Genomic DNA, 20916 nt, shown 5'->3' on the forward strand with positions numbered 1-20916 from the left:
TCCCATTTTCTCAAAAATGCAAAATTTCAAATTTAACCATTTAAATGCCAATTTTAATTATTTAATAACTAAAAATTAATTATTAAAGAATATTGTTATAGTGAGATTTCTCTCACCTAGAAACTCGAGACCAGACTCTTGTTTAGAGGACACGTGTACTCAGATTTCCAATGAAAGCTGAGACGTCCATGAGAGACTCCTCAAAGTTTTAAACCTCGCTCAAGATAGAATCAGCGAGATACAGCGAGTATGACCAAAGTCTGATCGCATGATTATAACTCGTATTATGCAGGACAAGAGAATGGATCCAACTCGCATATATCAGGATATGTGCGAGTATCCTCTCTACATTCCAGCGTAAACATAGAGATCGATTCTCTATAATGCGGGTTGGTCCCGATGACCCAACAGCCTTGATAAATCGATATAGACTCGCATGTCTAGGTTCTATCAACTCGTCATACGATGTCCAAAGAGGCAACTATATAAGAACGCAGACATCCTAAACTTAATTAAGTGTTGGGCCCGCGAGTTTAACATTAGAATATGAACAGTCAACTCGCATGTTAAAAGGGCGCATACGTTGCTGAATTTAGTAACTGTTATTCACTTATTGATGTTAACGTTATTTAGTTTGGTTATTGTAATTCGATGTGCAAAAACGGATTAACAATGAATGCAATCCTTGTATAACTAATTGGACACCTGCTTTGTATATAAAGGGGTGATCCACCGTGAAATGAGACCTACGAAAACTCTTGTTACAGTGGACTAAGCAGACCGTGATCTGACTGAACCACTATAATCCTCTGTGTTATTTTTATTTCCAGTCTTCTGTTAAGCATTTCCCATTCCCAGTTCGAGTACTCGCCACTCTAGGTTGAATACTCGCAATTGTTCTTCATATAATTTTCTTCTTGTCATTAATAATATCATATACATTTGGTGTTGCGAATTTTGTTCGACAACATTTGGCGCCGTCTGTGGGAAACGAGAATTAAAGTTTCATTCAGTTCAAGTAAGAATACCATCATGGCTGGAAACCAAACAAACGGAGGTACTAACAACGAGTCCATCAACATCGGAATGATGAACGTGCCGTTATCTGGAGTTAGGACACCACCTCTGGATGTCGTTAATGGCGGAGTAGGGAGAGGTAACATTAGACCTCTCAATCTATTCCCTGAAACAGCTGGTCCTCAAGTCGGGGAAACGTCAACACCACGAGCAACAATGCACTTTCCACCTGTCACTCTGGCGGTGGTATCTGAGGGAATCGTCCAACTCACCACCGCCCAATATACTGCGATCCAGGATCAACTGCGTGCACTACAGGCCAAAGTGGATGGACAGAACAAGGCCCGACGCCCCTCTCGAGCCCCTACTACTCGCACAGACAACCCTCAAGTAACGAACTCTAGACGTCGTAATAATTGTGTTCGCAGGGAACGAAGAACCCTTCCTGAGGGTTTGGACCTAAACCAGCCAACCTCGAGAGACCAATCTGCGAGATATCCTAACCAGGAAACACAGGTTAATGAAGACCCTGAGTGACGTAATCTTCACAGCCGACCATCAAGAGACAATGACGCAGAATCTGCCTCTTCATCCTCGCATGGTCGTACACCTAGCAGATACACAAGGTCCGGTTCTGTAGAGACGCGGCAGGGAGGACGATATCAAGTGCATAGGGGCGATCTGCGTGATCACCTCAATGCGGTTTTCAGAGCGCGCTCCTGCGCTCCCCCGATGTGAGGAAACACCCCGTGATCTCCCAGTAGTCGATCAAGGTGTAAACACTCACACTAACCCGCCTATCGCACCGGCAGCAACTACTGGAGTCAATATCCCAGCAAACCTCGCCGCAGTAGTCGCGACTCCTGCAGTCGCAGCAGTCCTGACTCCTGCAGCTGGGGGAATTGACCAAAGCATGCTTTTGCAAGCTTTGAAAATGCTCGAGCAGCAGAGAAAGCCCATATACAAGCTGCATGGGACCTCTTCTTTCACTACGGAAGTGCGACAAGCTCAACTTCCCAAGGGATTTCGACTATCCGAATCCCTAAAATATAAAGGTACCTCTAATCCCATAGATTACCTAGAAAAATTCAATACTATAATGGAAGTGGATCAGGTACCGCAGCTCGCGAAATGTCGCATTCTCGCGGCAACGCTTGAGGAAAACGCCCATGATTGGTTCACCCAATTGCCTGAGGCCTCGATATCGACATGGGAGACCTTTGTCGATTTATTTCTCACACACTTTCAGGCCACGATGACTTATAGGCCTCCCTACACAACTCTGGCCAACATCAAACAAGAACCCGGTGAGTCTTTGCAAGACTATTTTAAACGATTTAATGCGAAAGTAACAAAAGTCGAGAAGGCTCCCGAGTCTTCGCTTGTTTGTATGTTGATAACAGGTGTTTTGCCGTGAACTGATTTTTGGAAGGAGTTACAAGCTCGAAGACCAGAATCACTAGTCGAATTCTTCGCTATGGCCGAACCCCATAAGAGAATTGAGAATTCTCTAGCAGAGTTGGAAAAAGGCAAGGATAAGCGTAAATCACCAGTGCCGCGATCAAGGTCTCGCAGTGTAATGACCGCTCTAGTAATGTGGATTAGAAAAGGCAATTAGCGCTAATTTTTATTATTTTATTATTATTTGTGAATTAATTTATTTGTGGACCCCAATATTTAGAAATAAATATTAGAGTTATAATTTCTCAATTCCGGAGATTTTATTAAACTCTAGGGGTATTATTTAGCTTATATGTGAAATATGTTAATTTTGTAATTTTTGCTCGGCGACAACGGAAAATGCGATGGATGGCTAGATAATCACATGAGTAAGTTTAGAACCCTATTTCATAGTGGGGAATATTTTAGAGAAAATAAATTATCGGGATTGAGCGGGGTTATGGAAATTGACCATTTTACCCCTAGTTTCAAAGAAATACCCTAGTTTAAGTCTAAAGGGCATTTTAGTCTTTTGTTAAGGTGAGTGAGGTGGCTGCCTAGGTGTTTGACACCTAATCTAAGTTAGTTTTTCAGCAAAGAGTTTTGGGGAAAAAAACTCTTGTCTTTTGTGGAAAAAATTAAGAAAAGGAAAAATTAGAAAAAAATGCTTTGTTCTTGAATTCTCTCTCTCTCTTTCCTTCGGCTGAAGCAAACCAGGGCAAGGTTCAACATTTTCATTCCATTTTTCTGGGTATTAGCTAGAATTCAAGGAGGTTTCAACTAAGGTAAAGCCCTAGACCTTTGTTTATTTGTTTTTAAGCTTTTTATTTAGGTTGAATATATGATTTTTGGTGTTGGGAGCTGTTAGGTTTTGAATTGCTTAGGGTTTGAATTCTGGGGTTAGGTTGAGTTGATTTGAGTCCCTATCTATTGTTTTTGATGCTTGAGAATGGTTTTAAGCAAGCTTGAGTTTTGAAACTCAAGCTTTGAGCTTTAATGGCATAAATTGAATTATTGGTTTGTTCTGTGATTTGTTGGTTGGAAATGGATGTTTATGCATTGTATAGGTATACTGGAGAGTTTGGTAAAGTTTGGGATTGATTTGAATCAAGGGGGATGATTTTTGGTTCCCAGCAGTAGAAAGAATTCGGTTCGGGTGGTCCGTACCAACCGGTCGACCGGTTGGTGACCCAGAACCGAGATGCCGGTTGGGAACCGGTCTGCCTGTTGGGGGATTTTCCAGAACCCTAGTTTTGGCCAATTTTGAGATATTTAGGGTATTGCCTTGAGGTTTATCGATAGGGAAACTTTTAGTTTCAAGTTTAAAGTCCCGGAAAGTGATTTAGCGAGTCACTCATCTGTATTACTATTATTGTGATTAGGGCATCCATCTAGCACGTGAATTCCGTTCAGGTCGGCCAGCACACTTGAATTCGGAAAACAGGTAAGAACTGTGTATAATGTATGATGTGATTATCTGAATGTATGTATATGTGTTTATATATGCATGCTTGAATTATGTTAAACACTACCAACACTTGTATGAATAAGTTATGGAGTGTATTGGTACAGTGATTATTGTGATTATGAGTACGATACAGTGATACCAACACAAGCATGGAAAAATGCTAAGGTGTGTGGTACATCACTCAGTGTTACTCAGTGATCGGGATAAACCCTACCAAAACTCGTACAGTGAGGTGCGATGTGTATGTGGTATAGTGGTTGTACCCTGGTAATGAACGCTCATACTCATCTGTTAAGCTCTGTAAATAGGTGTATGAGCGCCTATTTACAGGTCGAAAATTATATGGTATGTTATATGCATTTCTTACTGAGTCTGTTGACTCACAATTTCTACTTCCATGTGTAGGTAAAGGAAAGGCGAAGGCTAAACAGGAATGAACCTGAGCTCGGGTGAGATTGTACATGTCAAGCGGCGCGACCTGGAGTGTTCGGTCTCGGGACATCTGGGAGTCATAATTTTGAAAGTCGCTGTGCGACCTGAGAATTATGTATTTTGAAATGTAAAGTTTAAAAAGTAAATTTACGAAGTTTGAAATCGGGATCCCGGGATTTGTAAATATTATATTATATTACAAAGTTTAATATTTAAAGCAAAAGTTTTAATTTGACACGTTTTTCAAGAAATTTCTTTGATTAGCAAAGATTGCACAATAATTGAAAAAGCACTGTAGCGTGCCTTAGCATTAGGGCGTTACACGCAGTCCCCGAGGGAAAAATTCCAGAGGTCGAAGCCCAAGAAGACGTAGCCCACGGAGACAGGGAAGTCCGAAGTTGGCCAAATCTCCTCCAAAGAAGGAGTCCTCGCCGAAAAGGAAAGGTGGACCACGTTTTGTTAACTATACCGAACTCGCGGTGCGACGAGACCACATCTATGCAATTGAGGAAAGGAATGGAGTCTTCAAGAAGCCACCCCCTATCAGGGGAAACCGCGACAAAAGAGACCCCAAAAAGTTCTGTAAGTACCATAAAGATATTGGTCACACTACTTTGGAATGTTGGGTCTTGCAGGATGAAATCGAGGAGCTGATTCGAAGAGAAAAGTTCGACAAATACAAAAAGAACAAGGAAGGTCATCCCCGAACGGATGACAAAGAAGAAAATCAGAACGCGAGTGGTTCGAGAACACCTCGCAATATATTAACAATCATTGGAGGGCCGATATCGCAGGAGACTCCCACAAATCTCAAGAGCGATATGTCAAGGAAGCTAAAGAGAAGCCGCTCACCAATGTAAACAATCTCAGTGAACGACCAAAGAAATTGTTTAAAAGAGAATGCGACGACATCACCTTTATGGAAAGTGATGCGAGATGGGTACATCACCCGCATTCTGACGCACTAGTCATTGTCGCCAATATTGGCGGAGATAATGTCCACCGTATACTCGTGGACAACGGAAGTTCAGTGAATCTCTTGAATTTCCAAGCTTTTAAACAAATGGGGTTGCATGAGAAGGACCTGCGACCTGTGACGTCGAGTATATACGGTTTTACCGGCGACGTCATCGCACTGAAAGGGATGATTAAACTCCCGATTACCTTGGGAACCGCCCCAGTAACAGCCAAGTCAATGGCTGACTTTGTAGTAATCGACCAGTATTCGGCATACAATGCCGTGATTGGTCGACCAATCTTGAAGGAGATGAAGATCGTAACATCCATTTATCATCTCACAATGAAGTTCCCTACTCCCGCTGGAATAGGTTCTGTGCGAGGAGTCCAGTCAGACTCGCGAGAATGCTACAATGCAGCAGTTAAACTCGCAGAAAAGAAGTCAGTCAATGTCATCTATTTATTAGAGGCGCCACCTCCTCGCCAGGATGTCCTTAAGATCGAAGAGGTTCCACACACAGATGGACCGGATCTAGACCCAAGGATCCTCGATCATGCCGCAGTGGCCCAAGCCGCGGAAGACACTATCGAGGTACCTATAGACCCCATAGATAATAGCAAAGTTTTGAAAATTAGTTCTAAATTGACTTTTCAGCAGCGAGAACAACTAACGACTTTTCTTAAACAAAATCTTGATGTTTTTGCTTGGAAACATTCAGATATGGCCGGAATATCTCTGCAGGTCATGTGTCATCGCTTGAACATTGACCCCGAGGTGCGAGGTGTCCGACAAAAGCACCGCAAAATGGACCCCGCGAGGTACCAAGCGCTAAAAGAAGAAGTCGACCGCCTCCTAGCCTGCGGCTTTATACGGGAGTCGTTCTACCCCAACTGGTTAGCAAATCCCGTACTCGTGCCCAAGCCTAACGGCTCATGGCGCACATGCGTTGACTTTACAGATTTAAATAAAGCCTGTCCCAAAGACAACTTCCCACTTCCTAGCATTGACCAACTTGTTGATGCCACTGCAGGTCATGAACTTCTTAGATTCATGGGCGCATACTCAGGATATAATCAAATCCCGATGTATGAACCTGACCAGGAGCATACCTCATTCATTACTGATCGAGGCCTATACTGTTATAAAGTAATGCCTTTTGGTTTGATAAACGCAGGTGCGACTTATCGAAGACTTGTAAATATGATGTTCGCAGATCTTATTGGGAACACCATGGAATTATATGTTGACGATATGCTCGTAAAATCTCAACATGCGAAGGATCATTCGCCCATTTACAGGCAATGTTTGATATATTGCGTCGACATAAAATGCGACTAAACCCTCTAAAGTGCGTCTTTGGAGTTGGCTCCGGGAAATTCCTTGGATTCATGGTTAATCAACGAGGAATAGAAGCAAACCCCGCGAAGATCAGGGCGTTGGTGGAGATGCCATCACCAACTAAGCCAAGAGAAGTCCAAAGCCTCACAGGTAAAGTCGCCGTTCTAAATCGCGATCTTCTGATAAGTGCAAAGAGTTTTTTCAAATTTTAAAAGGCAATAAGAAGTTCCAATGGACCGAAAAATGCGAGGAGGCTTTTCAAGCCTTAAAGACACATTTGGGGCAAACCCCAATCCTATAAAAACCAATGATCGGCGAAGTCTTATCCATTTACTTAGCAGTATCAGAATATGCGATTAGTTCGGTACTAATACGCGAGGATCAAGGACGACAATACCCAGTGTACTATGTCAGTAAATGATTATTGGATGCTGAGACGCGCTATCCTCAAATGGAGAAATTGGCATTTGCCCTGGTAATATCGTCGGGAAAATTGCGACCTTATTTCCAGGCTCACAGTATCGAAGTTTTAACAAACTACCCTTTGAGGCAAGTATTAGCAAAACCAGAGACGTCGGGGAGGTTGTTGAAATGGGCAATGGAGTTAAGTCAATTCGACATCAAGTATAAACCAAGAACTGCGATCGAGGGGCAAGCCTTGGCAGATTTTATCCTCGAATTCCCAAGCACCGAAGTGGCACTCATAGATGACAAAGTCGACACTGCTATGACCAATGAGACGCATGGATATTGTATGTCGACGGAGCCTTAAATAGCGAAGGTTCTGGTGGCGGGATCTTACTAATCAGTCCCAGCAATTTTAAGGTACACGTTGCTTTACGTTTTAAATTTTCTGCATCTAACAATGAAACCGAGTATGAGGCTTTAATCGCAGGGTTGAAGCTCGCTCTCGAGATGAAAATCGAGTATCTACAGGCTTTTAGCGATTCCCAAATCGTAGTGTGCCACGTGAATGGAGAATATCTGGCCAGAGGCGGGAGGTTGGTTAAGTATTTAGCCATTGTATGCGAACTAATGCAGAAATTTAAGAGAGTAATCGTGTCTCGAGTACCGCGTGCTCGAAATTCACACGCAGACGCATTGGCCTGTTTGGCCTCAACTAGAGAAGTCGAATTGCTCGATGTAATCCCGGTAGATGTATTGGCTCACCCGACGATAAATCAAGAAGCGATCATGGAAATAAATACCACTCAAGAAGTCACCTGGATGACTCCAATAGTCGCACATCTAGAAAAGGGCATCTTACCTGATGGCAAGATGGAAGCGAGAAAACTGCGACAGCGAGCTGCCCGATATGTCATATACGATGGAAGGTTATATCGCAGAAGTTTTAGTCAGCCCTTACTCAAGTGTATCGACGGGGAAGACTGCGACTATATACTACGTGAGTTACATGGGGGTATTTGTGGCAATCATACAGGAGGTAACTCCCTTGCTCTAAAAATCATGCGACAGGGGTATTACTAGCCAACCTTGCGACAAGATGCTTTCGCTTTTGCAAAAAAATGCGACAAATGTCAGCGAATAGCCGCATATGTCCATCAACGTCCAAGCAACCTACATTCCATCATAAGTCCTTGGCCTTTCGCAGTATGGGGGATCGACTTAATAGGCGAACTACCTAAAGGAAAAGGAGGGGTCAAATATGCAGTAGTCTCAGAAGACTATTTTACAAAATGGACCGAAGCCAAAGCACTCGCAACCATTACAGCGATTAAGTTGCGCAAGTTTGTCTACAACTCCATAATTTGTCGATTTGGCATCCCTTACAAACTCATCTCAGATAATGGGAAGCAGTTCGATTGTAAAGAGATGCGACAATTATGTGACGATTTGGGAATTAAGAAAGCATTCTCTACAGTTGCTTACCCACAAAGCAACGGGCAGACTGAAGCTGTCAATGAAATAATAAAGCACACCATCAAAGGAAAACTCGAAGAGCGTAAGGGGGTATGGCCAGACGAGCTTCCACAAGTTCTATGGTCATACAACACGACTCCTCGATCCACGACTGGCGAGACTCCTTTCTCACTCTCCTATGGATGCGAGGCCATGGTACCAGTCGAGATTGGGCAGGTTCCTTACGAAGAGACGTTTTCAACATTTCACAAAACGAAGAAAAACAGTCACTCTACCTCGACCTTGTGGAAGAAAAGCGCGATCAGGCTCACCTAAAAAACGCGACTTACCAGCGACGAATCGCAAGATATATCAATTCCAAGGTCAAAGCAAGAGTCCTGCGAGTAGGAGACTTGGTCCTTCGAAGAGTAATGCCAAATACAAAGAACCCAGCACATGGGGTCTTCGGGGATAATTGGGAGGGACCATACCTCATCACAGAAAAGATTGGTGACGCCACGTACCGACTCGCAGAACTCGATGGTACTGCGATTCAACGGGCTTGGAATGGCGAGAGCCTAAAATTCTATTATCAATAGTACTCGCATTTTATAGTTTGTACTCGCCTTGTATTTATACTTAGTCATTTTTTATAAAAAAAAAATCCTAAGTATAGGGGGTATATACCATGTTGTACTATTGATTATATAAAGGAAATTTTTTCAAGTTTGAAAATTTTCAAGTTTCTGAAATTTTCTACTTATTACACCAAGTTGTAATTAAAGTCGCGATCAAAATATTATAGACAACCAACGCGAGTACCCGTGTACTGCGAAAATACTGTAAATAGATATCCCCGCGAGGATATAAAGTCGTTCAAAATAAACATAAATATAAATCTGTCTAAGTACAAGGTGCGAGTACCCTTGTACCGCATAAACAAAAAAAAAAGGATAGAGTTTAACACAAGCGAATATTAAAGGAAAAGTCAAGCATTGGGAGCAGCAGGAGCAGATCCATCCGCGACTTTGCTGACGGCTTCATTCTCGACTTCTTCAGCATCCGTAGCCTCAGCCTCGTCGGGAAGATTCCCTCCACCGCCTTGAGTTTGTGTGGGCGACATGGCGCGAAAAGCCTCAGCCATTTCAGCGGCTTCTGCTCCGAGGATTGAGAAGTCAAAATCTGGAATTTTTGAAAGAGTGGTGTAAATATAGTCAGAAACCGCCTGGTTATACTGTTTCTTCCCATTCTCCTTCTCGACCTCCAAGTCGCGAGACATCTCCTCGATCTTCATCTGGGATTTCTTGGCCTCGAGCTCGACCTGCTCCTTAGACTTGCGAAGGTCTTCAAGCTCCCTGACCTTATCAACCGCGTCTTGTGTTAGTTTCTTTATTCTCTCCTGGAGCTGGGCATTTTGCCTCTTCAGCAGTTCAGCTTCCTTAGAACTAGCAGCAACGACTTTCATGAACAGAGTCATCGACTGCGAAGCCAACTCCACAGAGCGTGGAACAAGCTCTTCAAAAGGGATCCTCTCCGCCTTGGATATGAAATCCTCGCCCACGAACTTCTCCTGCATAGTCAGAAAATCGTGGGCTCGGATAGTTGGCTCGATCATGACTTTCTTCCCCTTGTCTTGCGCGATCTTAGCCAGCTTCTTTGAGGAATCCGCGACAGGAGTAGTGATAACATCACTCTTCCTCTTCTGAGTAGTGACGGGCGATGTCGTCGCTGTTCCACTTTTTGGCTTGCAGTTGAGGACAGGCGCGGACTTCAAGAAAGTCATCTCTGCGAGGACAAATAAAAGAAAAGTATGAATAAATTTCAAGGCACTAGATTATAACGTGGGATATGTTACCTGATGTTGGTCGAGAGGTTTGCTTAGAGAGGCGTTTGTCTATCCGCTCTTGTTGTTTCTCAGATGGTTCCTTGTACACTGGCTATCTTTGAAGACTTGCGTTCTCTGGAATCAGCTTGTGTTCTCGCAGCTTGGCAGTCGTACACAATAATCGCCAGTCGCGATCTTGTACCGGAAGGCTCCCGAGAACTTCAGCTGTCTCTCTGCGAGTCGCGTCGAGTGCAAGTCGAGCTAGTCTATCTGCGAAAACAAAAAAGAGCGAGTTAGCATGAAATCTCAAAATAATTCAAAAAATAACTAAGTCAGGAAACATGCGACATACTAGGTCGACGATTAAAGTAAGTTCTAATCCCAGGAACTTTGAATATATAAAACCACTTCGATTTCCAATCTCCCATATTGGAAACCATGCCTTCTACCCCATTAATCTCAGAGGTGGCCCATTTGCTGAAGCAATAGAAACCGTTATGGAGGCCTATGCTCTTTATATCATAGAAGTAGCTGAACTCTTCTACCGTGGGTGCCCTATGTACGTACTCCATATACATCGCATAGAAGGCCAAGGCGGTCAATTGAAAGGGAGACACGTCATAACGCTTGAGAATGGCTGCAATGAAGGGGGAAAAGGGATCGATACCCCACATTGAAGAATGGGTATTGAGACTACCACATCCTCTGTGGGAATAATCGCTGGATTAGTAAAGGAAAGGTGCGCCCTCTGAGTAGGTTTAGGTCGCAAAGAAGCGAGTCGCAGGAGGTTCAGTCTTGTAAAGGTAGTAAGATCCGATTTGGTGACCCTCGAGACCAAGTCCTCGCATGAAAAGGGCTCGTTCAGCTGAGTGTTGTCCACCGAATCAGTCCCACTACCTTCTGCCTCTTCTTCTTCCTCGCCTGACTCTCGAGCTGGGGCCGCCCAATCATCATCCATCTCCTCACCTCGATGTCAGGGGCATGCCTGGAGTGGACGAGATAATCGCGTGCTGACACCGTAGATTCGCTGTCTCCAATCTCAATGGCTCCTGGTTCAGCGAGCTCCTGCACCATTCTCTCGATGTCTGGGGAAGACATCAGACCTAATTCTATACCTCCAGTAGTTGCGATCTCCACTTCTGAGATTGAGGTCGGGATAAAGCTATCTTCCCTTTGGTCCTCGTCATCATCAAACGCGTTGCCTCCTGAGCCAAGCAGATGACTATCCGACAGGTCGCTCATCTGAAAGATAGAAGATCTTTTCAGCGTGATGAATGTGTGAAAAACAAGATAAGTGATCTCACCTGCATATAGACTACAAAATCGTCTTGGGAGGATGATTTGAATTCTCACGAAAACTAACCATCCCACCAATACGCGAAAAGATAGGTGTGCGAACAGAAAGACGTCTCAAAAAACGGCTGGGTGTATCCCAGTGACCTAAGCGACATGCGTCTTTTAGCATGGCCCTGAAGTAACGGGGAGACACCCACCGTTTTGAGGAGTCCAACTAATCACAACCTGCGAGTGTGTCACACATCTTTAGCTAGCGATATAACTCAAAAAATGGCTGGGAGAAACTCAGTGACTCAAGGGGCATGCGTTCTCAAGCATAACCCTGAAGTTACTGAGGTACTCCCACCGTTTCGAGAATATCTACCAGCCAAAAAGTACGCTTATCAGAACATTAGCGCATGTCGCAAATGGCTGGGTGTACCTCAGTATTTCAAGGAACATATAACCGCATATATGAACATTAGAATACTGTGATACACCCACCATTTGAAAGACCTAACCAATGTTCCCACAACAAAATTTACACAGTACAAAATCCTAAAGTTCTAAGTAACAGTCAGAAGTGATTAAGTCTCTGTGAAGCCTAAGAAGAACAGACATGCGAGTATTCGAGGTGTTCATCCGAATACCCACGTGTATTCAAAATATAAAGTGGCGTCTGTTCAAGCATTTTTTCTAAAGTTCACGGTTATGCCAATTTTAAGTCATTTTCCCTGAAATTACCCAGTTTCTTACCTAAAAAACAGCCCCATACGTATTTCTTACAAACATGTATTCCTAAAACCCCCTCAAAGATGTTGAAACCCAGAAAATAGTGTTTTTTCTCCAAACAAAAAACAAAAATGCAGTGAATTTCGAAAACTAACCTTTAGTTCTGATAAGTTGTTCCTGCGATTGCTCTCGACAGCACTTGAGATTGAGAAAATTCCACAAAGAAAGGCGAAAATCTGGGCAAACTATGAAAGTCTCCGTTGGAGTCTCTGAGAGAGAGGAAATAAGGAAGTTAAGGAAATGAGGGAAAATGGGGGATTTTGATTCGAATCAAAGGGTTTAAATACCCATATCCCTCATTAATTGGGATCACGACACGTGGCAACCGGAATGCCTAAAGTCGCCCAATCCAACGACCAACAATGGCCACGCCTACACAAAAACCGAAGAGTTTTGTGACGTGGCACCATAAATGCAATAAAAAGTAATAATTACAGCCGTTATTTTTCGAAACTCTCGAAGGGACAACCAAAGGTCACCTCTTCGTGACAACCTTTCACCTGTCTCTTGCGTATAGTTTCCCTTGTGACCGCACCTGTCACATCGCGAAACTAGGGGCATGTGTTATAGTGAGATTTTTCTCACCTAGAAACTCGAGACCACACTCCTGTTTAGAGGACACGTGTACTCAGATTTCCAATGAAAGCTGAGACGTCCATGAGAGACTCCTCGAAGTTTTAAACCTCGCTCAAGATAGAATTAGCGAGATACAGCGAGTATGACCAAAGTCTGATCGCATGATTATAACTCGTATTATGCAGGACAAGAGAATGGATCCAACTCGCATATATCAGGATATGTGCGAGTATCCTCTCTACATTCCAGCGTAAACATAGAGATCGATTCTCTATAATGCGGGTTGGTCCCGATGACCCAACAGCCTTGATAAATCGATATAGACTCGCATGTCTAGGTTCTATCAACTCGTCATACGATGTCCAAAGAGGCAACTATATAAGAACGCAGACATCCTAAACTTAATTAAGTGTTGGGCCCGCGAGTTTAACATTAGAATATGAACAGTCAACTCGCATGTTAAAAGGGCGTATACGTTGCTGAATTTAGTAACTGTTATTCATTTATTGATGTTAACGTTATTTAGTTTGGTTATTGTAATTCAATGTGTAAAAACGGATTAACAATGAATGCAATCCTTGTATAACTAATTGGACACCTGCTTTGTATATAAAGGGGTGATCCACCGTGAAATGAGACCTACGAAAACTCTTGTTACAGTGGACTAAGCAGACTGTGATCTGACTGAACCACTATAATCCTCTGTGTTATTTTTATTTCCAGTCTTCTGTTAAGCATTTCCCATTCCCAGTTCGAGTACTTGCCACTCTAGGTTGAATACTCGCAATTGTTCTTCATATAATTTTCTTCTTGTCATTAATAATATCATATACATTTGGTGTTGCAAATTTTGTTCGACAACAAATATTGTCATTTAATATATTTATTAATTAGACATATAAAGTCTCTTAATTAACAAATAAAACCTAGAATCTCTTTTCTTTACAATTTCGTCTTTGCTTAGTGAAAATTCATAAAGTAGACATAGTCTAACTTTAGAATTATAATTGATTAATTAAAATCAATTAACTGAGTCCTACAAGCAGTATGGTCTCAACTAGTATGGGGACCATGGGCCTATATAACCGAGCTTCCAATAAGTCGAACCGAATTTACCAAGTAAATTCCCTAACTTATTAATTCCTTATTGAACCCACACTTAGAACTTGGAATTGCACTCTCAGTCATATAGAACGCTCTATATGTTCCACGATATAGATACGCTATTAGTTATCCATTGTTATAATCCTAATTTGATCAATGACCCTCTAATAGATGATCTACATTGAATATGCACTAAATTACCGTTACACCTTCAATGTATTTTATCCTTAAAACACTTAGCTCCGTATAAATGATATTTCAGCGAAGTGAAATGAGATCTCCACCATTTATCTCTGTTTAGCCAAGCTCGAAGGATATCATCGTTTCACTTCTAAATTCCTATAGAAGTTATAGACTCCATATTTATGTTAGCGCTCCCACTCAATTATACTATCATGTTCACAAAATGTACGTATCACCCTGACTGTTCAAAAGTAGGCTTAACTAACAAATCAAAGAACATGTATAATACTCTTGAGATCGAACCTAACCATATCAGGATTAAGATCATTTGATCTAGGATCAACAGGTGATATTGAATTGAATAGATATTACGGTAAATTTTAACAAATCCAATCAAAGTTCAATATTGGTCCCTTCCGATGTATACTCCATACATCCGATACTGGTAAACTTTGCCAATGCCCTGGAAAGGACATAACACTTATCCAAGGTGTTAGAATACCTATCGCTGATTATACCATGCCAGTCTAAATCCAGTGAATTGACAAATCAGGGAATAAACTTTCGAACATATAATTAAGATTATGTTCCACTGTGCTGACAACACTATAATCATTAACAAATTCATATGTTCTGGACTTAAATAGAATTCATACATTATATATATATAATCATGAAATAAATCATGTGAACCATGCAACATAAAATGTTATTTCTGATCTTTATTAATAAGTAAATCTGATTATATTGAAATGAGTTTTATTTAGGGCACAAAACCCAACAAACTCCCACTTGCACTAATATAAAATAAAATGTGCATTTCAAATAATCTCAACACCTTGATATACAAATCAAGTGTAGTAGTAGTATACTTCTCGTAATAGGATCTGACAGGTTGAATTAAACACAACCTTTTCTCCACCATTACTCTTCCTTAATCACAAAATCCTTGATATTGTGAAATTCCTCTCTATATGTCTACTCTCTTAGGATACTGGATTCTATACTTTTGCCAACTACTTTTTGGTTAATCAGGAAATAACACTAGTAGTTAAGACAAGTTGGAATGGTGCCACAAATGTATAGAACTTTCCTTAGACTGAATAAGTACCTTTCCTGCATCTTTAACATTCAGTCTCTCTCTGGTAGACTAAGAGACTTCAGATAGGTTTTTACACTTCTCCAAAATCACTACTCCACCCCCAGAGTAATCACCATCTTATCAGCAGACTTTCTAGCACAAAGGCAAGTCTCGAAATCTGATGTGGTGTAGTCTAAGAGTTTTAAACACATCCTTATCGACTAACATATAGTTCCTATTTTTAATATTAAGATTTACTTGATTGTCTTCCAATGTTCCTCTCCTGGATTAATCTGATACCTACTCATTACTCCCACTGAACAGCAGGTGTCTGGTATAAGGCATACTAAAGCATATCTGAGACCTCTCACTGTTGATTTAAGAAATTCTTTCATGGCTTTATCTTTTTTGGAATAGTTGAGACTTTTCCTTAGATAAATAAAATCTATGCCTAGAAGTTGAGAAGCTTCTATAGATTGCCATTAGAAAGAAAATGCTTCAGCATCTTACTAAAGTAAGTTGCTTGCATTAGAGTAAGTAATTACCAGGTATACCACAAGCCATAGGTTCAGATAAACTCAAACCTATAATACTAGGAACATGAAGTTTTCTTAAGTCCATTGAATAGACTTATAAACTAAAATTTCCTTTCATGTCCTTGTAATAGAAAACTTTAGGTTACTCCATGTGAATGGATTAAACCATAGTTCTCTTGGCTTTTCTTCTTAGTTTCTTATTTTAACAATCCATTACTTGTTTAAACTCACAATGGATTTTAATCACTAGTGTCTTCCAAGTCATAAGAAGGTGAGTTCCTAGAAACCCTCCCACTACGACAAGGTACCGTGAATTATGTCTAAGAAAACTGAATGGTATTGACCTCTTCGGTTGTGTCAAAAACAACAGAGGCAATGGGATCATCTTGTAAAGAATAAGATGATAGACGACTTTTGGAATCAAGAAAAAATATCTCCTTTAATTGCTACTTTATTTTCAGACTTAGTCATTTTCTTAGAAAAGTAGTATTTGTTTAAACAAACACTTTATTATCTAATGACTATGGGATGGTCAATCCCTAATCACTTAGAATAGCTAACAAACATGCAAACCATGGTTAACAGTTCTTGCTTTTCTTAAGATTTCGATTAGGTCATTCATGAATCTAGTAATGGTTTACACTAAGTACCCAACCATTGCATCATTCTGAAATTGTATTACCATAGAAGGACTTAGGCAACGACTAGTAACTAATCATCAATATGCAACTCGAATTTCTGCGGAGGTAAGTTTGGATATAATTCAAAATAAACTTAATGATCTTTGAACTGCATATCTACTAACTATTTCTCCACCCCTATCAGTTCGCAAGATCTTTAACCACTTACCTTAATGGTTTTTCACCATTGCTAGAAATTCATGAAAATTTTCAAACATTTCAAATTTCTTTGCATAAGGTAAAATCTAGAGTGATCGTTTTAAGAATATAACGAAAAACTCATATCCACCCCTGAATGTACATCCATCTGCGAATGAGATGAACTTATTTTCAGTGGATATAGGCATATTAACTCTTTGCAGAGATTGATCTTGTCAAAACCACTATGAACAAGATACAAATGCCATAGATTTAAAAAATATGTGGTTGTATCTTTTTATGACTTAGGTTTAGCTACATTAAAGAGTTCTTAGAATAGTGCAAGTGGATTCTGGTCACAGAATACTAAACTCATATTCCATACTAACATACAGTTTGAATCCATTGATAGAAAATGGTTATTAAACACGTGAAAGTGTAACTGTATAATTAGTAATTCTTTCTTGGACCACCACTACTAATTTAACTCTAAGTCTGATTTGCCCATACAAGTAGGAGATTTCTAAGATTGAGGATTTATATCATTTTGGGATAGAATTTCGGGAATATAATCATATGCGTCATTTAATTTCTTAAGAGAAAATAGAATGACATTAAATGATTTATAGACCATTCATCCAATGATATGTTATTGAGCTAATTCGAAATGAATAAGCTAAGAGGAATTCGGATAATTTCGTTTTAAATAAGAATCCAACGATGCTTCGAGACTCAAAGTAATCTTATTTATACAATCTTCTCATTTCATATTGTAAATACTAGTCTAAGGTGTCATCAATTGATGAACAGCTAGATGTTGTATTTACAATATTTATCTTTCGAGATCTAACACTGTTATGTTTGTCTAATGTTGACAATCCATTAGAGATTTATCTCATTAGAACAACAAACAAAGTTAGACTAACAATGAAGATTCGAAATTAAACTACAATTTAATAACAGAAAATAACATGGTTCAATATAAATTCATACACAATTCAGAAATTATTAAACATATAGCAAGTAGGAATGACAAGTGAAAATACTAAAACATACAATCCTAAATAATTTCCAAGGTCTTCAACAAACTGATATCAGTGACCCGTTTAGGCGAGAGTCAGTGATATCATACATTGAATAGAGTTGGCAGCTCATCTAAAATGAAGAACATTCTAGCAACCTTTTATTCGATCAAGATTGGAATCCAGCATTGTCCCGTTTAGGCGAGAGTCAAGGCTATTCTATCTTATGAGCTTCCACCATTGTTTCATACTTTTGTAAGTCAAACACAGTCGCCACCATTAGGGTGATAAATACTAATATAAAACACTTACAAAATTACTTATCTTTCGAGATTAAACGGCGCTAACTTGCTAATGAACGTTCCTCCATTAGGGAGAATTACTCACTAAAACAATAGCTATGTAAAACTAACAATAGAGATCGAATATCCTAATAATAATAAAGCTCATTATTTAAAGTGTATTTTCTTCTAATATTTATTTTAATCAATTTATTTTAAATATATATTTGTTTCATTAAAATTTCTAATTTAGAATGAAAAATTCTAAATATAAATTTTAATTTAATATTTATAAATTATACTTAGATGGATATGAAAATAACATGAATTATTTCCATCTTAGTAATAATTTTCAATAAATATTTAGAAAAATATTCAATTCAATTTAAGTTGTTTCAAAATTAATTTAAATTAATTTACAACTCAAATTTAATTTTCTATAAATATATATTGCATTTCAAAAAATTGAATTATATATAATACAATTTTCGAAAAATGCTAGTTAAAATAAAATAAAAATAAATCCTGGAAAAAAAAATTATTCTAATTTTATGTTGGCCCAAAATTAATTAATAAAATTAATTTACAACAAAAAATATAATTTTTCTATTTAATTTAATATTAAAGAAAAATTTAAAATATTTAAGTATCATGATGAAAATCAATTTAAATATTAATTTTCTCTTTAATTAAATACACTAAAAAAATACTTCAAGCATAACAGATAATAACTATCTAGACTTTCATTGACTAATTAATTCAATTTCTAATTATAATATATTTTAGTTCATTTATTTTAATTAGTCATTAAATGAAAAAATCATTGATTTAAGTTGGTCCAAAATAAATAATTTTCAACTTTAATCTATTTTTCAAATAAAATTCAAAATTTCTGCATTTAAGAAATGCAATTTCAAAATTGTGGGAAAAATATTAATAAAATAAAATGAAATATATTTTGAAAATTATTCAAATTTAAGTTGTTATAAAAAATTTCCAACTTAAAATAATTTTCTATTTAATTAAATGTCATGAAAATAACAATATTTAAGTATCATGATGAAAATCAACTTAGATATTTAATTTTCAATTTAATTAAATGTATTAAATTCAAGAAATAAATAATTAAGTATAGAGAAGGCTTAATAATTAATTTCTAGTTTAATACTAGGAAAAATATTCTTAATTTAAATTGTACCAAAATTAATAATTAAACAATTAATTTCACAATCAATGATATTTTTCTATTTTAATATTAGAAATAATAACTAGTATAGAAATAACTATCTAGAAAATATCTCAATTTAATTAAGTATCTTTTCAAAATTTGGAAAATATCTAATTTAAGTTGTTATAGAAAGAATCTAAAATAACCAACTTAAAAAAAAATTCCAAATAAAATTTAATTAAATATCAAAATTAAGTGGTAACTACCTAATTTAAGAATATTCCATTTTAAGCTTAACAACTTAAAAAATATCTCTAGAATCTTCAATAACCAACTCCTAGAATTCCTCAACTTAATTTTAAATTCAAAAGATATTCAAATTTAACTTGATAAGAAAAAAATTAGTTAGTAATAACTAATATATAACTTAAATAGGAATATTTAATGAAATAATTAAAATAAGCTTCAGAAAGAATCTAGTTAGTTAAAATTCTTTATTTAATTAAATACAAGAAAAATACAAATAGTTTATCTAGAAATAATATCTTAAACTAAGAGTGTTTTTCTTAAAATTAACTTTAAAATATTAAAATGAAAATAAATTTCATATATTTTAAAAGTTAATTATGTTGCTAATCAATTTTATTAGGTTAAACTAATTTAATTAATCTAGCACAGTTATCCAAATCAAGCAAATGGGCCTTCACAATTGGGGTAGTTCATGTGAGGGGGAGCTGGGTTCAGTATGTCGTACCCACTTCTATTGGCCCCCAACTCTCACACAAGGCCCAAAAGAGAGGAATTTAACCTTAAAATGAACAACTGTTGTTAATTGAATAGGCCCAAAAACTAAATGGGCCTAAATAAAATCTATCATAGTGTGACATTTTATTTAGCAACAACCTATATGCATCTAAACATAAAGTAAACATATAGGCTCACACAGGCACACAGATTTGGATGGATCTTATCATGTTACTAGGTCATACACAGATGAAAGAAGAATGTAAAATTTTACCTGTTACAAATTATTTACTTGACCTATTGACAATTGAACCATGGGTTAAAATCAGATCATTGGATCTGTCAACAAGTTAACCATGGCAATTTAGATCAAGCAATAATAGGTTTTAGAAAACTTACAAACAAGCTAAAACACATACTCCTGCAACAAGTTGAATTTGGATAGTTGGATGTAGGATTTATTTAATTTTAAATTAATTAATAAAAAAATTTCGAAACTAATATTTAAATAAAAAAATATTTTCGGTTAACAAAAATTTAAAAATAAACCTACAATTTTGAAAAATTAGGTTTCAACTAACCTAAATATCATTTCAAAAAAAAATTTTCTAACCACCTTTTAAATTTCATGTTATTTTATAAATTAAATATTCAATAAAATAAAATGATAAATACATACCCTTTTCTGATTTTATAATTTAATTTAAGTAAAAATAAAAAAAATTTAAAAGTTAGCAAAAATATCTTATTTCTATTTAAAATACCATGATTATAGTAATCTTATTTTAAATCTAAATAAGGTCAAATTACTTAAAATAGAATATTTTATAAAAGGAATTTAATATCTGACCTTAGATTTAAAAATAAGATAAAATAATCAAATTTTAAAAAATAAGAAAAGAAGTAAGCAAAAATAGATTCTTACCTATTTTCAAATTTAAATTACACTAATATCTAAAATTAATTTTAAAAAATCAAATTAATTTATTCCTGATAAT

Source organism: Cannabis sativa, chromosome X (genome assembly GCF_029168945.1).
Source record: "Cannabis sativa cultivar Pink pepper isolate KNU-18-1 chromosome X, ASM2916894v1, whole genome shotgun sequence".
NCBI lineage: Eukaryota > Viridiplantae > Streptophyta > Magnoliopsida > Rosales > Cannabaceae > Cannabis > Cannabis sativa.